This window comes from Otolemur garnettii, unplaced genomic scaffold (genome assembly GCF_000181295.1).
Source record: "Otolemur garnettii isolate 467f Iridium unplaced genomic scaffold, OtoGar3 scaffold00103, whole genome shotgun sequence".
NCBI lineage: Eukaryota > Metazoa > Chordata > Mammalia > Primates > Galagidae > Otolemur > Otolemur garnettii.
The window spans coordinates 5,570,177-5,588,002 of record NW_003852498.1 but is presented as its reverse complement, the minus strand read 5'-3'; the positions used below and the strand labels follow the sequence as shown (position 1 = coordinate 5,588,002).

Sequence of the window (17,826 nt, the reverse complement as noted above, 5' to 3'; positions counted from 1 at the left end):
TTTTCTAAAAGATTTATAGTTTTATGCTTACATTGAGCTCTGTGATTCACTTATTCATTTTGAGTTAATTTTTACATTAGATGTGAGGCTTGATTTAGGCCAAGTTTCTTTTTTCTTTTTTTCTTTCTCCCTCCCTTCCTTCCTTCCTTCCTTCCTTCCTTTCTCCCTTCCTTCCTTCCTTCCTTCCCTCCTTCCTTCTTTCCTTCCTTCCTTCACTCCTTCCTTCCTTCCTTCCTTCTTTTGTCTAAGCACATACAACTGCTCCTGCGCCATTCATCATAAAGACAATGCTTCCTCCATTGAGTTTTTTAATCACCCTAAAATGATGCCCTTCCTTTCTTCTTCCTTCTTCAAGATATCTCTCTCCCTGTCTCACTTGCTCGATTGCTCCCTCATTTGAGCCACTGCTTACCATATTCTACAGTATCTTAGTTACAAATTAAAGTGTCTTTCTATAACTTCAGATTCATCACTTTTATGCTATGAGATTTGATGTTTAATATGAATATGGAAGATGTGAATTGACATTTTCTTATATATTTATAGATTATAAATACATTATCTTATATATTATGTATTTATGAAACACCTAAATTGTCATTTCACTGGTCAAGTTATGTACTTTCATGATTTGTCACATTAATTAACAAGCAAAAGAGTAGATTAAGATAAGCAAAATACTTTCAGTCTTCTCTTTGTTATACAATGTCCCCAGGGCCAGCAGCCCTGATGCATTTGAATCTCTTTCAGTTCTGGTGTATTAGTAGCAACAGAAACTAGGGAATAAGGCCAGGGCGACTCTGGCTCATGGGAGTGGTCAGGAGAGCACCAACAGGCACAGGGATTCCGCCCCTTTCCTCTTTCTTCCCTTTCTTCAGCCTTCTTTGCTCCCTCCCTGCGGTCTTCTCTCTTTTCCTCCCTTCTTTCCTTCTTTCTTCTCTCCTTCCTTCCTTAGTTCTACAAATATTTAGTGGATACTTGAGAATAAAGTGGTGTATGGAGTGGATGGGTCTTTGCTCTTATGGAGGTTCTAGTCTAGTGAAAGGCAAAGAAAGGGCTCGGTGCCTGTGGCTCAAGTGGTTAAGGTGCCAGCCACATATACCTAAGGTGGCAGGTTTGAATCCAGCCCAGGCCCACCAAAAACCAATGACGGCTGCAACCAAAAAATAGCCAGGTGTTGTGGTGGGCGCCTGTGGTCCCAGTTACTTGGGAGGCTGAGGCAGGAGACTCGCTTGAGCCCAGGAGTTGGAGGTTGCTGTGTGAGCTGTGAGGTCACGGTACTCTACCCAGAGGGATACTCAAAAAAAAAAAAAAAACAAAGAAAGTAACTAAATAAGTGAATAATCACAGATTGGAATAAAGATGATCTCATTAGGTTTTATCATTGTCCTACATTGAAAAATTCAAATCTTGGACTATTATGTCAATTGCAATGTTAGAATTATAAAATATATCATTTGGGGATATTATTGTTAAATTCATTGATAATATTTTATCAATTCACCCGGTATTTATAGAGCATGAACATTTACAGCATGGCCCTCCCTGCTATATCCTCAAAGAAAAAAACTGCATAATTTCTGATTCCCAAGAATTTATAATTTCGCAGAATAGATAAAATTACATTTTAACCCATAAGTATATTTAATAAGTGTTATATAAATAGGATGAATCTTACATAAAAGTAAAACAAAAATGATTCTGTGAAGAGGAAAAATCCTCTTCCTCTGGATTGATTATAGAATGCATCCTTGGAGGACAATAGAGAAATGGACTCTGAAGTAAACCTTAAAGTTAGGGAGGCTTTCAAAGAGCACAGAGGAGACAAAGGGTGGAAAAATGAAAAAAGAGAAGATGGGGGCAGCACCTGTGGCTCAAAGGAGTAGGGCGCCAACCCCATATGCCAGAGGTGGCGGGTTCAAACCCAGCCCTGGCCAAAAACTGCAAAAAAAAAAAAAGAAAAGAGAGAGAGAGAGAGAGAAGATGGCTGATGTAAGAAAGCTTCAGCATGGAAAGATAAGGAAGCTCCTTTGTTTCAGGCAATGATAGAAACACCAGTTTGAGATTATAGCTAAGAAGAAGATTCAAAATACAGATTGAGTCCAAATCATATCAGTTAGAAGGGCACACTTAAGTCTTTAAGTCTGACTTAATCTATACAAAAACAGAGTATATAAATGAAACATGTCTACCCCCTAATATTCTGAAATAAAATTTAAAAAATTCAAAAATTTTTAAAAACTCCAAAATACAAAGAGACCAAGCACACAGTAACACTTTTTGAATATTATTGGGGAGATACCTATTTGTACTTAGACTTTATACTCACAACAGCTTCCAAAGGAATTCAAAAAAGGTATAGGTTTGAAGTAGTATAGGGGGAATGTTGTCATTTGTGTAGCTGCTTTTTAAGATATTAAACTGAAGAATGGATGAAATGTAACATTTCATACTAAAATGCCTATTTCCCCCATTAAAAGTTAGAAATATCTATTTGTATAATGTGTCAATATAAAATCATAATTATTTTATTGTTAATTCATTTTTTTCTTCTATTTAGACAACTTAAGTATCCCTAAGACACAATTTGCTTTACTCTGTGTCCATCCTTTTTTCCAATATTGGGTGAACCCTAATCATTAAATAGCAGAGCCAACCAACTTTAAATGGTTTTAAAAGGATTCTATGATACGCTACATGGACAAAATTATAAGCAAATTCTTTCCACTCGTTTGCTTTTACATTTGAACAATATGTTCAGAAGTCTGAGTCCTGCTCTAGAATGAATCCTGGCTCATGTGGCTTGCTCTCTTTGAGTGGGGGAGATAATAACAATGCTTCTTTCATATGGCTGATGGAAGGATCAATGAGATCCTGTGTAATTTTTTTCAAAAATTAGTAGAGATCAAATCTAATATTGTTAGACAATAGGGTTGATGATGACTTGGTAGCATTAGTGAAAGTAGCAAGAATATCACAGTATTTTCCTTGACACATAAAACCTGCCTAATAAGTTTGCTGATGATGAAGAAATCGTGTTCTATAAACTCTAGCTCACAAATAATTCAGCATGTCTTGTCTTATTTAATGATAGTAAATTATCCAGAATAGAAGAGTTGCATTGTGTGTGTGTAAAACTAATAAATATATAATCAAACAGAAAATCCTCACAGAATTACTTGTTATGCTTTAGGGAAAAAACATCGAGTGTGATGCTGAATAAGTCAATATGTGTCTTCTATGGGGTTCCATTTGTTTAAGCAAACATAGTACACACGACATCATAGTTAATATATAACATGCAAAAACGTTAGGAAGTTGAAGTTTAAAAGACAAATTTATACTATGGCTATTCATATATATATGTGTGTGCATATATGTACACACATCTATAGGTATATATCAGTATATGTAAATACATAAACACATATATGGTATAGCTCTATAACCACATATTCTAAGTTGAAATTAGTAATCCTAGTGCCTCAGAATGTACTGAAATTCAAACCACATTGACAGAGAACAGAACATGGTGAAACAAAATAAACACACATCTAGCTATACAGCCCCTTTTCAAGTTTAAACTTATTTATAGCATATGGGGCAGGGGGAAGTTTTCTGTATTATAGAGTGATTGGTGTAGCAGCAACTGTAAATACATCAGAAATGAAGTTTTCTGTGCAGGTTTGGGGATGAGTAATTTAAGACTTGCAGTAGTATTTAAAGTGACTAGTTTTGTGAATTATTCCCTTATGAATCTACTTGACCACTTATAAAAGTCATATGTGGTTCAGTGTCACGGCTGAACCAAAAAACACACACCTGGGTATGATGATGTAGGAAAAAAGGCAGAAACTGCACGTGTGCCTGAGGACAGCGCATTTGAGTAAGTCGGTAGGAAGACTGGGAATAGCCCAGCATCCGCATGTGTGTCCCACACTCAGCAGGGCGATCGGAACATGTGCGAGCCTGCATGGTTTTGGCCATGGTTATCAATGCTGTCCGACAGTGACGTGCGGCTCCATCTAGGATAAGTCATGACTATCTAATTACCACGGAGTGGCCTATTTACGGTACACAGGAGGATACCTTGCTGGGTTTGTTCCCCACAGTTATTAAATCTTAATGGCATTTAAAATCCAAGATGCAGTATGACTTTGCACAAGATGACAGGATGCTTCCTACACGCTTCCTGTCTCTGAAAAAAATGATATTAAGTAGTCTGATTAGAACGCAGGGAATGGAAACAATGGGCCCGAACAGCCTGGGTTTGGAGTCAGATGAACTTGCCTTGGATCCTGTATCTTGATTTAAACTTTGTTAGCCTGTATTTCGTTTTTTTGCCCCACAGACACAGCCATGTGTACCTTGCGTGATTAGTGTGAGTAGTAAATGAAATAATAGATGTAAATATAGCAATATAATATCCCGCAGCTGTTAGACAGCCACATTCTCTCATCCTCCAGCGTCACATTTCTTCTCCATCCCTTGTCACCCAGCAAGCAATTAACAAGAGATTTTCAGAGTTTTATAAATGCTATAATTAGAAAAAAACTTTGAGCGTTTTCTTACTGAAGATTAATGGTAATTCATATGACAAGAATGCAGTAGCTTCTCACATATTGGTATTTGCTGGGAAAAGCCAGCTAGGAACTTTGTGTATGTTATGATTTTAATACTTATACTAATGAATATTCTATCTAGTAGACATTATTATAAACAGCTTACATAGGATTATCATAATAATGATGAGGAGAAAAGTAGCAACTTACTTATATTAAGTTTATCGAAAGAATGTAAGTTCTGCAAGAATAAGACACATCCCCTTTATTTTGACAATACTCGGCACTAATAAGTAGTCATGAAATGTTAGTTGCTTTTTCTTGAAAATGTCATTGTTATATGTAGAAAAATGATGACAGCCTAGATACTCTCTGCTTCTTTGATTCAAGTACTAATCAAGAAGCTAGGTGGTAAAGATTTCTCTAGATGAAACAAGAATTTTTGCTTTGCAATTGGTGAATAATCATAATAAATTTTCTTCTATAAATTGATGTGTTCATTTGCATACAGATGTGGGTGGGAAAGAGCGGAGGAAAGAATCACGGTGGAGAGAAAGGAAGGAGAGGACACAATTCTCTAAGTTTCAGGCACAAGAAGTTACTAATAAATTATTCTTAAAGGGATTAGATTGTATTTCAATTAGCTGTGCTGAAAAATTAGCAAAAACGTTTTTATTCCATCACCAGCCCGAGGCCCTTATTTACCTGGACTCATTAACAAACATCACAAATAAATGTACGCTCCCTACCATCGCCTGACAGTACCAAAGAAAGTAGTGTCAGGTGGCCACATCTGGATTATTTTCAGGGGTGGAAAATGAAATAATGAGGATGCCAACTGGGCCACCCACTGCAAAACGTGGGTGACCAAATGAGCCAACGGAACCTCTAATGAGTATTTACTCCAAAGGACTTTGCATGTAAACTACTTCCAGACTGATGTGGTGCCAAGCTTAGAGGATTAAGTCTTTCAGTGGCTTTTGTTGATCAGCAGCCAAGGCATCTAGGAACAAAGGAGGGGTCTCATTATTAAACATATCAAGAATATTACTTTCAGACAAGAGGAATGCAGGGTTGGATCAAAGAACACTATAAAATAGATGGAAGACAGTAGGAATAAGTAATAGCAGCATCATTCATACTCTGGATGTAGGGTGACTTTGTTTAGTTAAGACATTATTTTCCAGAAGACTTTAAAGCATTTGCTTAGCATTTATGTGGTCTGGCCTGCATTAAAGGTAGTTGTGTATATGTCTTTGGTTTTGATGATTTTGGAGGCAGGGAATTCTCTGCTCTGTCCCATCAGAGGGCCATTAAGCTGTAGTTCTTACCTCCCCCAGCACTAAGCAGAGTGCAGCTATAAGCTGTTTGATAATTAGTTTTGAAATACATTAAATTGAATTATGTGGCTACTATTGTTTTAATAATATGAAAAGCATGAAGGGGAAAATAACATGGTTTTCTTGTAGGAGGGAAAAAGTCCATAATACAAAGAAATTGCACGTCTGGAGGAAGCAGCTCAGGATCACTTGGGAAGCTGATGTCTGGGTTTGTCCTGACTCCTGGATCCCGTATCTCTCAGACTAATCACATATCCAAAGTCTGCAGATGATTAGTCACGTTCTCTGTGTCTTTATCCAGGAAGCACACAAGCAAGGAAACATTTGCCCACCGCAACAAAAGTCAGCGCGAGGATAGATTCTAAGGTGGCCCCCCCAGGAAATGTTTACTTCAGTAAAACAAAAATAAAAAACAATCAAACAAGGCCTAACTGGGTATTTTAAAACTTTAAAACCTAACAAGAGAAGTTGATTCCTTTTGGGTGTTTTCAAATAGTCCTACTGACATTTTAGAAACTTCACCTCTCTGATCCTTCTTAAGGAAGTGATTGAGTTTAATAGTAAGATTTCTTTAAAAAAAAAAAAACCTGTTAATCGTGGCTGCCAGTTACTCCTTCTTGAGGTTCAAGGTAACCACCATATGGGTTTTATGTCTTGACCTGCAGAGTGTGGATTGAAGGCTCTTCCGATGGTTGGCAAGGCCAGTTTTGTCAAAGTGCTAACATCCGATGGGTTCAGTAGGCACTGTGCAGTTACAGCAGGTTACAAACCAGACGACAGCGGTGGAAATAAGATTGAATTTTGCCTTAAAGAGTAAGCATTTATTGGGGCAACCATTTGAGACATTCCATAACAGCAGTAAATATTGCCAATGGGGATGCTCTTGATTGACATGTCCTGGGAACAGAAGTTGTTTGTGTAACAATAAGAATGTTGATAATGGTAATAATAATGTCTATTGTTTAGTATCTTCTGTATACCAAGCATTTTGCTAAGATCTCCACCTACATCCTCTTACTAAATCTTTCATGTGATAATGGCAAAACCAGGTAACCACTACTCTCTTTTAGATCCATTGCGTGTTTCATTGCTGAGTTGTAGTTACATATATATTCCGAAAGTTTCTAAAATGTTTATTTTATTTCTTTTTACTTAAACAGTCCCATATAATGCCAGAAAAAGTTCCTATTTCTTAACATTAGTTGATACTTTCAATCTTCCGAATAACCTTGTGCAATAGATAGCAACATTGGTCCTGTTTTATAAATGTGATAACTGAGGTTAAAGAAATTTTAAAGGTCATGCATCTGATAAGTGATAGAACTGGGATTTACAGCCAAGCTCCGGGCTAGAGTGTACTGACATCTGATTCAAACTCAAAATACATGTTCTGATAAAAAGCAATGACAGTGAATGGGTTTGGATAAAGTTTTATCCAACCCATAATATCCCTGAAACTGTATGTTAAAAGTCTCTCCCCTTTAGTTCCCAACCAGTTCTATAGTTCTCCAGGTCCTCTGCCTCTGGGGCCAGGGCTCCCACAGATTTGAGCTGAGAAGAAACTGGAATTATGCGGGTAATGGGGAGTTCTGACCAATTTAACCTCCCAGGGATATTTCTGTTCTCTTGAGGGGTCTGGGTCTCCCTTTTGTCAACACCTTTCCTTTGCTGCCACCCCTTAATCCTATTTTTTTCTCTCTGATTTCATTAGTTTAAAAAGCATGCCTGAAGAAATCACTCAAAGCAAATATCCACACCTTTCAAAGGTTATCTACCCAAGTACTAAGGAGAGAGAGAGAGGAGCGTAAACACATCAGAGGGGCAAGCACATTTCTACTCCCTGCTTTTTATGTAAGACACTATCCTTGTCCCCATTTCCATTTAAATTCTACAGTTGGTGCAAGTCAATTACTAATTTTTCAAGTAAAACATTTTTGGGCAATTCTGCAATTCTGGAGTTTGAATGGGGCTGAATTTCTTTTTTGGTTTTAGATATTATTTTTTAAATTTCAGAATATTAGGGAGTAGATTCTGAGCGGACTCTGAAATGATGGGAAGTGACAGATCTAGACAGAGAAGCATTAGTGCTACTGAGAGAGTTGGTCTCGAGACTCGGGGATCCCAGGCAAACAGTCATGAACGAGAACAGGGAGCAATGGAGCAAGCCTGAGCCGTGAGTGATGAGTGAGGGGAGAGGGGTCCCTGTCTGGAGCCTGAAAGTCTGAGCAGCAGCAGAGCAGGGGAAGCCCCACTTCAGTTTGGAGCAAAGATTAAGAAAGTGCTCCTTTGAGTTCATTGACTCCAAAATTTAAAATAAAAATGAAAAGAAGAACAAAATCAGCTTCATCTACCAGGAACCTGGTATTTATCTTAATTCTAGAAAGAAGTGGAGTTTATTTTAGCCCCAATGCTAAAAGTTCTTCTTCAGTACTTTTTGCTCTGGGAGAGTCTCAAAATTGCAAGGTTGCATGTCTGTGGAATCCAAATTGGCAGTGTGGGAAAGGGAGGAAGAATAGACTCTGAAGGGAGTGTCTTTTGTCTTCTCTTTAGTGGAAGAGTCAGTGATATTAGCTCCTTTCCCCTTGACCTGAAAAAACTACCAGCAGAGCAAGCTCTTCATGTTTCTATAAAGCCCCATGTGTGACAACCGCTCAGGAATCTTGCCAACACATTCACACCCACACTGCCCAGAAAGCCATATGGAAGATGAAGAATCAATTACTTCATGCTGTATTTCATTTTACGGCTAAGTCAGATCTCCATTATTTGTTTAGAGCATTGTTTTACAGTAACTTTGATGCAAAGTGAACGTGATATGAGCAATAATTTTAAGACTATCTACAACACGGTCCCATTATTTTGCCTTTACTTGAAATCCAATCACAATCAAGACCTTTCTAGTGGAGAGAAAAAAAAATTATATATATTTTTATATATGTTTGTGTGTGTGAGGTGTGTGAATGTGTGTGTAAGCACACGCACACATATGCTAATAAACTAGAGACAGGGATGGTGTGAGAACTGGTCATGACACCTTAAGAAAGTTGCTGAATTATCCTGGGTTTATTATCCCCATCTATAAAAATAGTGGTAACAGCCAAAACGAGATTACGTGGGAAGCCCTGGAGAAAGTGTGATGAGCCACAGTGGTAGATGGCGGCTTTGTTGGACTTAGCTACCCCAAATCTTCCACCTCTACTTTGTCTCACCCTCTGAGCTCTCCTCCCCTCCTCCTTTCCATCTTCCCTCCATTATTCCTTCCGCCTTCCTCTCTTCTTCCTTTCTTTTAACAAATACTATCTATCAACTCTATTAAGTGCCAGTCATTGTACACTAGGTGCCAGGTTGAAGAACATCCTCAGTCAGGAGGACACATCTGTGACTAGTATGATGTCACCACCCTTCCTAAAAATTCTTCCAGGACAAAGACACACCTCTGGATCGTGGTTGAGCAGCCTCCTGTCACAACCACCCCCTCCTTGCTCTCCTTTCTCTGGCTCTCTGCCTTCTTTTCACCATGTTATATGAAGCCACAGGGACTTGATGCACCCCTTGTACACTTTCCGGCATTGTTCCTCAGCTGGGTTCTCCGATTAGTTAGGTAATTCCTAGGCATCCTTCAGATCTCAGCTCCCATGACACTTCTTTGGAAAAAACTTTCTCTGACCCTTAATGTAGATTAAGTTCTTTTGCTATGTACTTCCACAGCACTGTGCCACATTGACTCAGAGGACTTACTTACACTTGTCATAGTTGTTTTATTAATTTCTCTCTACCCAACCAAAGGTAAGATCCGTAAGAGCAAACACTGTGTCTGTCTCCTCCCACCATTGTGCAGCCAGTGCCTAATGCAATGGCTAGCCTGTGATGAGGGCTCAATATTTCTTAGTTGAATGAATGAATGAGTGAATAATTAAATGAAAGAATGCATCCACTGAGCAATTTCACTGTTACCCATTCTTTTCCCTGTTAGTAATTGTAAAGTAGTTTCTCTTTTAAACTTAAAGAAATGTGGCTTCTGCGAGACACAATGGACTATAATGAAGATAATTCTTTGAAGAGAGTTCCCTGGATGACCTTTCTTTTCCTTGTACTGTATTATTAACCAGAAACCTATGGCTGAAAAGCCTGGTGGCCCTGAGGCAACACCCAGAGAATTACAGCTTCCAGGCTCTTGCTTCACACGCATATTATTTAATGACAGCAAGGACTCAGAGGCTCACAATATGTTGTTTCAAACACGACTGTTTCAGAACCAGGTCAAGACACTCTGTTTAGTTCTTAACACATGAGATTTAAGTAAAAAACACAAGTCCATTCTTGGAAAAACTAGAATGGTTGAAAATTTAGGAGGTCTGGAGACTTGACTACCAATAAGAAAACCCTCAGGAAGTTGACATTGCCGATACTCTTTTGCAGCTATTGTGTCTGGAGTTTAGAGTATGTGCTACGGAAGTTTCAGCCTATAATGCATATTCTCACGCAAATTCCATCGCGTGGAAGGTTATATGAAAGGATCAATGGACTGACAGCTTTTCTTGGAGTCTGATTCCAAAGTCAGAAATGTTTCTTACTATTCTTCAGTGAAGGAATATTACATCACGAAAGCTACCCTCTCTGCAGAGTAGTATATTAGCTACTGGCTGGCAAATTATTGTGTTCAAATTGCTAGCTGTTTGTTATCAGGTACTCAGTTGTGTGAATGAACACCTTAGGATTCCATTCACCTCATGAACTGACCATGACTTAGTACGAACATCCAAACCTAAGTTCATTTGAAACCACATCCTTAAAATCCTTTACATTTCCTTAAATTATTTTTACTATAGGTCTCACTAGATTTTTCACTGAGTATCAAATAAAACCAATAGCTTTGTAGAGGAATTAATACTCTGCATAAAAGCAGAAAGAATTACACAAAAGATTAAAAACAAGTGAAGTAGGATACATGTGTTGAATCTTAGTTTTGAAGGGATGCTTTAGTTTTTATGGTTTTCTAAATAGGAAGACCTGAAGAACTCTTGGCAGTGACATTCTTGGGGAAACCTATTCAAGACAAACTTTTCGAAATGGTTCATTAGACTCATAAAAAGTTACATTGTCATAGGTTAAATACAATGACTGATTTTTAGCTATTTTAACAAATGTAAAATATTACTTATCTGGATACTAACAAGATAAGGCAAAAGCCTAATTCTATTTTATGTCTTCAGAACTGCTATCTTAGATGGTATTTAAATATTGAGAAACAAAATTTATAAGACAAAAAGTATGAATAATGTAGGAGTACAAAAAAAGTGGAAAGAGAAAGATAAATATATTTCTTCTTTTATCTTTATTTTATTTGGAATCAAAAAGGTTGAGTTGTAATGAATATTGTATCAGTCAAGGTTTTCAGAGAAACAGAATCAAGATGTGTGTGTTATCATATATGTGTGTATATCATATATATGTGTATATATACGTGTGTGTATGTATAAATATATATACACATGTATACAGATACACACACACACATATATGCACATATTTAAGAAATTGGCTGACATGACAGAAGGGCTTACAAGTCCAAAGTCCTTAGGTTAGAAATTCAAAATGAGTTGGTGTTTCACTTCAGGTTTTGTCCTTTAGGACTTTTAACTGATTAGATAAGGCCCACTCCCATTATCCAGGGTAGTCGTCCTCACTTAAAGTCAACTAGATAATAACCTCATCTAAAAAAAACCTTCACACAATACCTAGATAAGTATTTGATTAAAAAAATTGAGTATTTTGGTCTAGTAAAGTTGACACATAAAAATAAATACCTCATTGTTCATTAGTCTCTGACTTTCTTAATTATTTGTCACTTGTTGGCAATTCAATTCATATTCTTAATTTAAATTTCAAAATACAGCAATATAGAAAACTCTGATAACCGCGATAATTAAATCTTTATATAATGTATAAACATGTGTAATTTCATCTTTTCATAATTATTTAAAGTGTTTATGTCTTTTTTTCTTCTCATTCTTTACCGTTTAGTCACTTTGCTGTATAGAGATAGGTCCATTCAGCTGAGAGCCAGAAAGAGAAGAGAGTAAATAAAGCTCACGTCACTCATCTGTGAACTTGGGCAGAAGATCAAGTACAGAATACCCTTTGGTGGTTCAATGAAGCTCATTGAACTCTACTCATATTAAGGTTTAAATAAAATGATAAAACTAAAAGGAACAACATTTATATTGAAGTACAATTAACCAAATTTGTAATACAGCAATATATGAGTTTATTTATATATTAAATAGAAAAATCTAGTTGTAGGTTTAATAACTACCACAATTTATTTTTTAATTTTAATTATTTTAATTATTGTGGATACATACTCGTTCTGCTTATTTCTGGGGTACATGTGATATTATGATAGAGGCATACAACATGTAATGGTCAAATCAAGATAATTGGGATAGTTATGTCCTCAAGTTTTTATCCTATCTTTCTGTTAGGAAAATTCCAATTCTACTCTTTTGGTTACAACAAATTAACTATAACCTCCTTTTTGTATTATCAAACACTAACTATATTTTTGTATCCACTAACCATCTGTAATATTTTTTTCCATTTTGTGGCTTTCTTTTCACTTTGTTGATTGTTTCCTTTGCTGTGAAGAAGCCATTTACTTTGATGTGATCCTATTTGTTCATTTTCACTATTTTTGCCTGTGCTTAGGTTCTATTCAAGAAATCTTGACCCGGACCAATGTCCTGGACTATTTCCCTAATGTTTCTTCTAGTAGTTTCACAGTTTCAGGCCTTATATGTAAGTCTTCGTTCTATTTTGATTTGATTTTTGTGTATGTGAGATGTAGGAACCTAGTTTCATTATTCTGCATATAGATATCTGGTTTTGCCAGTACCATTTATTGAAGACACTATCCTTTCCCCAATGTATATTCTTGACACTTTTGTGGAAAAGGAGTTGACTATAAATGTGTTGATTTATTTCTGGGTTCTTTGCTTTGTTCCATTGATGTATGTCACTGTTTTTATGCCAGTACCATGCTGTTTTGGTTACTATAGCTTTGTAGTACAATTTGAAATTAATAATATAATACTTTCCAATTTTTTCTTTTTTCTCAGTATTGCTTTGGCCATTTTGAGTCTTTTGTGGCCTACTATAAATTTAAGGATTTTTTTAAATATACCTGAAAAAATGCCACCAATAACTATCATAAATTTTAAATTTTAAAACAGTGGGGAATGGAAACAATATTTTCAAATCCAGAAATATTGCAAAGTAATGTGGACATATCTATAACCTCTATTGTTGACAAACCTCACAGATCTTTCTAATACTACTGTGATCCATTGTGTCCATTTACAATTGAAGGACATGTAGTTAGAGTTTAGAGAAAATAAAGATATCATGTTTTCCCAGCCAAGTTCTGAGACCTCTGGTTAAAAACCAGTTCAGTATTTGGTGAGAAAAAAAGAAAAAAAAGGTAGTTTGACAAGCCAAGACTTAAGGATTATCTGTGGATTTATTTTCTCAAGCATTGTGCTGATGACAGGCACAATTATAGCAGTGGCTAACACAGAAGTTATTAAGCGCAGACATTGTTCTCGGTGCTTTACATATGTCGTATGACATCATTCTTAGAAAAGCTCCATGTGGTAAGATTTTACAGATGCACAGAGAGGTGCAGTAATTTTCTTAAAGTCACACAGTTTCACAAGTGATGGAGCGAGGAATTAGATAGTGTAATATTTTTAACCATATAATTAATTTCTAGTTTGATCATATTTGCCTGAATTGTGCAGCAAATGATGAAAGGCCAGGATTATGTGAGGAAAAAAATTTCAAATAAAAAGTTACGAAGCATATTTCAAATATCTACACAAATGCATAAAGTGTTCATTACTATCTATTTAACTTATAAATAACTGTGACTACATTGTTAATGCCAGAAGTACAAAAAAGAGAAAATCCATAAAACCATGCTTGCAAAAAGCCATTACCAGACTTTTCTTTCATTGGTTCAGTGCAGGCTATTGGTGGCTGTGAACTTTAAGAGTTTAAATTCTTTCTAAGATCAAAACACTTTAAAATTTATTGTTGTATGATTGTTGGACTCTGTTGCAATTTTATAATCGCTTTGTTATTAAAATGTCAGGGTCTTAGAAGTTTTAACAAGATTAAAAATTTAGGAAAACTAACATAATGGTAAGACATGGCTACTATAATTAAATATTGAATATTTTTCAACTCTAAAAGCTTTGTAAAAGAGACAAAAGTTGAAATGTACCAACTTTACAACAGGGCCAAAACACTTTTTTTTCTAAAATATTTAATAAATTTGGGATTACCATTTTAGAACGTGACAATTTAGCCAATTTTTGGTTTTCCAAAGAAAGGGAAAGTAAGATGGCAAAAGTGTTTACATAGAGTATCAAGCCAAAAGTAGTACTTAACACATACACTCAAAGTATTGGTTAAACCTTTAATAAATAGATGAATATTTAAAATAAATTAGCCTATTTATGTATCAACTTGTTAAAAATTATTCAGGCAAAAAGAGAAAAGAAAAATCAAGTTCTTAGACTGCCCTAAATATATATAATAATAATGAATAATAAATACATAGTGACCATATCATTATTTTCCTCAAGTAGGGCAGGCCATGACAATAAGATGAACAAACTAATAGAAAAGAAGAAAATAGGAAAAATATAAATCAGCCCACTTCATTGTTCTTTTATAATTTAATTATTCACTATTGTTAAGACTGACTTCCTAGAAAAAACAAATGTGTTAAATTAATTAGATGCATTTCCTCTAATTATAAATTATAACCAGTGCAAAAGAAAGTTTACACATTTTATAACAATATGAATGGAACTGAAATATCCTGACGTTTCAGGCAATGTTGACCATTTATTTAGTGAGACATAAATCATTGATTATAAAGTGGATATTTAGATATCTAGCATGAAATGGATGCTTGATATTATTCAAGTTTTTCTTTCTTTGTATAACTAGTTTTATCCATTTTTTGTCAAAGTTTGCACTTACACTTTAGCTTTCATATCAGTGAGCAACCTGTTTCAAAATTGAAGACATGCTCAACAAACTCAGGAACGACATTTTAAAAGTTACTTAAGCTTTATTGTGTATAGGTTTAATTGAGTGCCTACACATTCTATGGGAGAAAGGGCAGGTAGGCTTCACAAAGGACAAAAAGTATTTGGTTAATGAATGCACTAATGAATACATCAATAAGTAAGTAAATAAATGAGGGGTCAACTTTTGCCAACCTTAACTTGTCTCAATGCCTTTCCCTTTTGCAAACTTCCATTATTATGAATTTGATTGTATTTTTGATTTTTATTTCCTTCTTTTCCAACTATATTCTATACTAAAAGAATTAAAAGTTTTAAAATTCCCATTGAAATTTGATCATTCTGTTCTAGAAATGAAGTTCCTTAGGAGAACTTACAAATGGGGAATCTAGGTCCAACTTGGTGTCTATATCGCCATAGAAAATATTTGAAATAATAGACATAGAAAATCAAGTGGACGTCAGATCAATGAAAAGACTTACATGCAAGGGAAAGGAGTAGTTTCCTTGAGTTGAGTACAGCAAACCAACTATTTCTTAATGGCACGAAAGAACAATTTTCTAAGAATAAGATCAGTCAGGAACATAAAGTTATGGGAGGCAATCAGGCCTCATAAAATAGCATACCAAAGTCAACTTTTGTGACGTGAAGACGTGGAATATTTCTATTCTAGTCCACCAGAAAACCTTTTTCATATGTTTGTAATATTTTCTCATATGGGCAAATAGAATCTTTTTTTAGACACCTTGTAATTTGAGAAAATCAACTACAGTAATTGAACATACATTTTTTGTTTCCCAGAATATTGTCTGCTTGCTATGATCCAAAAAAGTAATTTAAACATATGTAAACATATGTCTTTAGGTTTGTTTTTTTAATTCTTATATGAACCTTTCTTATCTTTTTTTAAAGGATAGAAAGAATACTAGAAAAACTTAAACTACTAGTAATGAGGGCAGTTGGTTTGAACAGGCTACTGGTAATCATAAGCAGCTGTGCTCAAGTGCATAATTTTTGCCCTTCTTGGTTAATTAAGATTTTATCAACCATATCCTTTGAATATATTGCTAGGCCTGTGACCATGAATTTAGACTTACTTCAAAGTGCCTACCATTTTTTCAGGCAGTAGGATTATTATTATTTACTTCACAGGTGTGAAGGTGGGGGAGGTATAACATGAATGAAGATTAATCCTTTTCTGAATGCAGGTGCAAATCTTGTAAATTATTTGGAATGTGTAATTCAGGGATATTCTCCTAGATTTCAGGTTTGCATCTATTTTTGATTGAGCCTTTTAGAAATGAAAGTGACAAGCATTTATACTTCAGCTTGGAATAGTGAGTAACACTCTCAACAAAGATAAAGATAGTAAAACAGTCTATTCAAACCTTGCAATATAATCTATGTATCTAAAAAGTTTTGCAATGCAAACATTTCTGAATAAATTCTCAATTCTTTTACTTCAATGAACATGGTAAGCTAAATTTCCCTAAAGAATTCTTGCTTTTTAAAAAAGATGCTATGTAGAGTATCACATTAACAAGTACGGAATATATTCTCTTAATTCTTGGATTAAATTACCTGTATAGCTCAGAATTCTTGTATCTATTCAATCATGATTTACTAATCCTTTTCCATGGGCCAAAACCAGAAATGACCTGAACACCTTAGTTGCCTTTAGGAAAATTTTAAACATCTAATAAAATGTGATCAATGCTCCAATAAATAAATGTAAATAAATTCAGTGGGAGCAGGAATGGAGCTCTATTTCTGAAGCTGGGGTACAGGAGGAGGGCATGGAAGAGATGGCACCACAAAGGGAAATATTCACTTAAGTCTTCCACAGGCTATGTCATAACTTAAACATTTTACTTTTTATCAATATTCTGATAAAATATCTTACCACTGAGAAATGGTTGCATTTGCTCTCTTTATATTTCAGATTATAGCAAATAAAATCGTTTTGTGTATCTAGGTTTAGCAGCAATTTTGCTAAAGATTTTTATGGCCTATCACATATTTGTTGGCCCTTGTTGGAAAAGAGGAATAATTGATTCTTCCTTTGTATTGTTAGATGTGAAAGACAGGCCGTGTGCTGTGATGTTGTTGGATGTAATTCCATAGATGTTGGCTGTAATTCCATAGACATGAGAGTAACCACCCGACAGACTAACTGTGGTGTGGTGGTTCTTGTGCCAGTCCTGTAATGCCCCAACCTTATGTTATGCTTTGGCCTAGTTAAGTGGAGCCAGCAAATGAGTCTGTTTAAACATGGTCTTCACCTTACATTACTTTCAGAGAGTTGAAGCTGTAGAAATACTGTACCTTTCTAACTTCTAAAAGATAGGAAACTATGAGTAAAGGGGAAAGGGCACTTAGCCTTTAGCTTTTGGGAGGGCATAAGTTTAACAATCAAAGAGAAAATAAAAGCCCATTATATTTCCAGTAAGTTGTTATTTTTAAGATAATTAACATGAAAATCCAGCACACTATGTCTTTTTCATTATTACTTGATTTATGAATAAAATAAATTTCCATTGAGAAGACATGTGAAGTTTCCTCATTGCACAATTTCCCAAGGCCCTGCCATTGAAGCAAAGGAGTGTTATTAATTATGAATTTGTGAGGTCATAGTCCACAGTGAGGAAACCCCTCCACATTGTCCAGAAATGTTTCCATTCCAGTCCCTATAGACATGGTCTTTTTCATTTTTTACCATCGACGGTGGTTTCTGTATGACCTGCCAGAGACCTGCTTTTCTCTGTCACGTAACAACGGACATTTCTCACATCTCATTAGGCTGTCATTTGAAATAATGGAGTGGTT

General features: G+C 35.5%; 1 protein-coding gene across 1 annotated transcript in view; it reads left to right on the top strand.

Moving 5' to 3' along the window:
- Window positions 1–17,826, top strand: part of DKK2 (dickkopf WNT signaling pathway inhibitor 2) — a 93,000-nt gene that overhangs the window by 49,060 nt on the left and 26,114 nt on the right. The gene's annotated exons all lie outside the window — the stretch shown is intronic.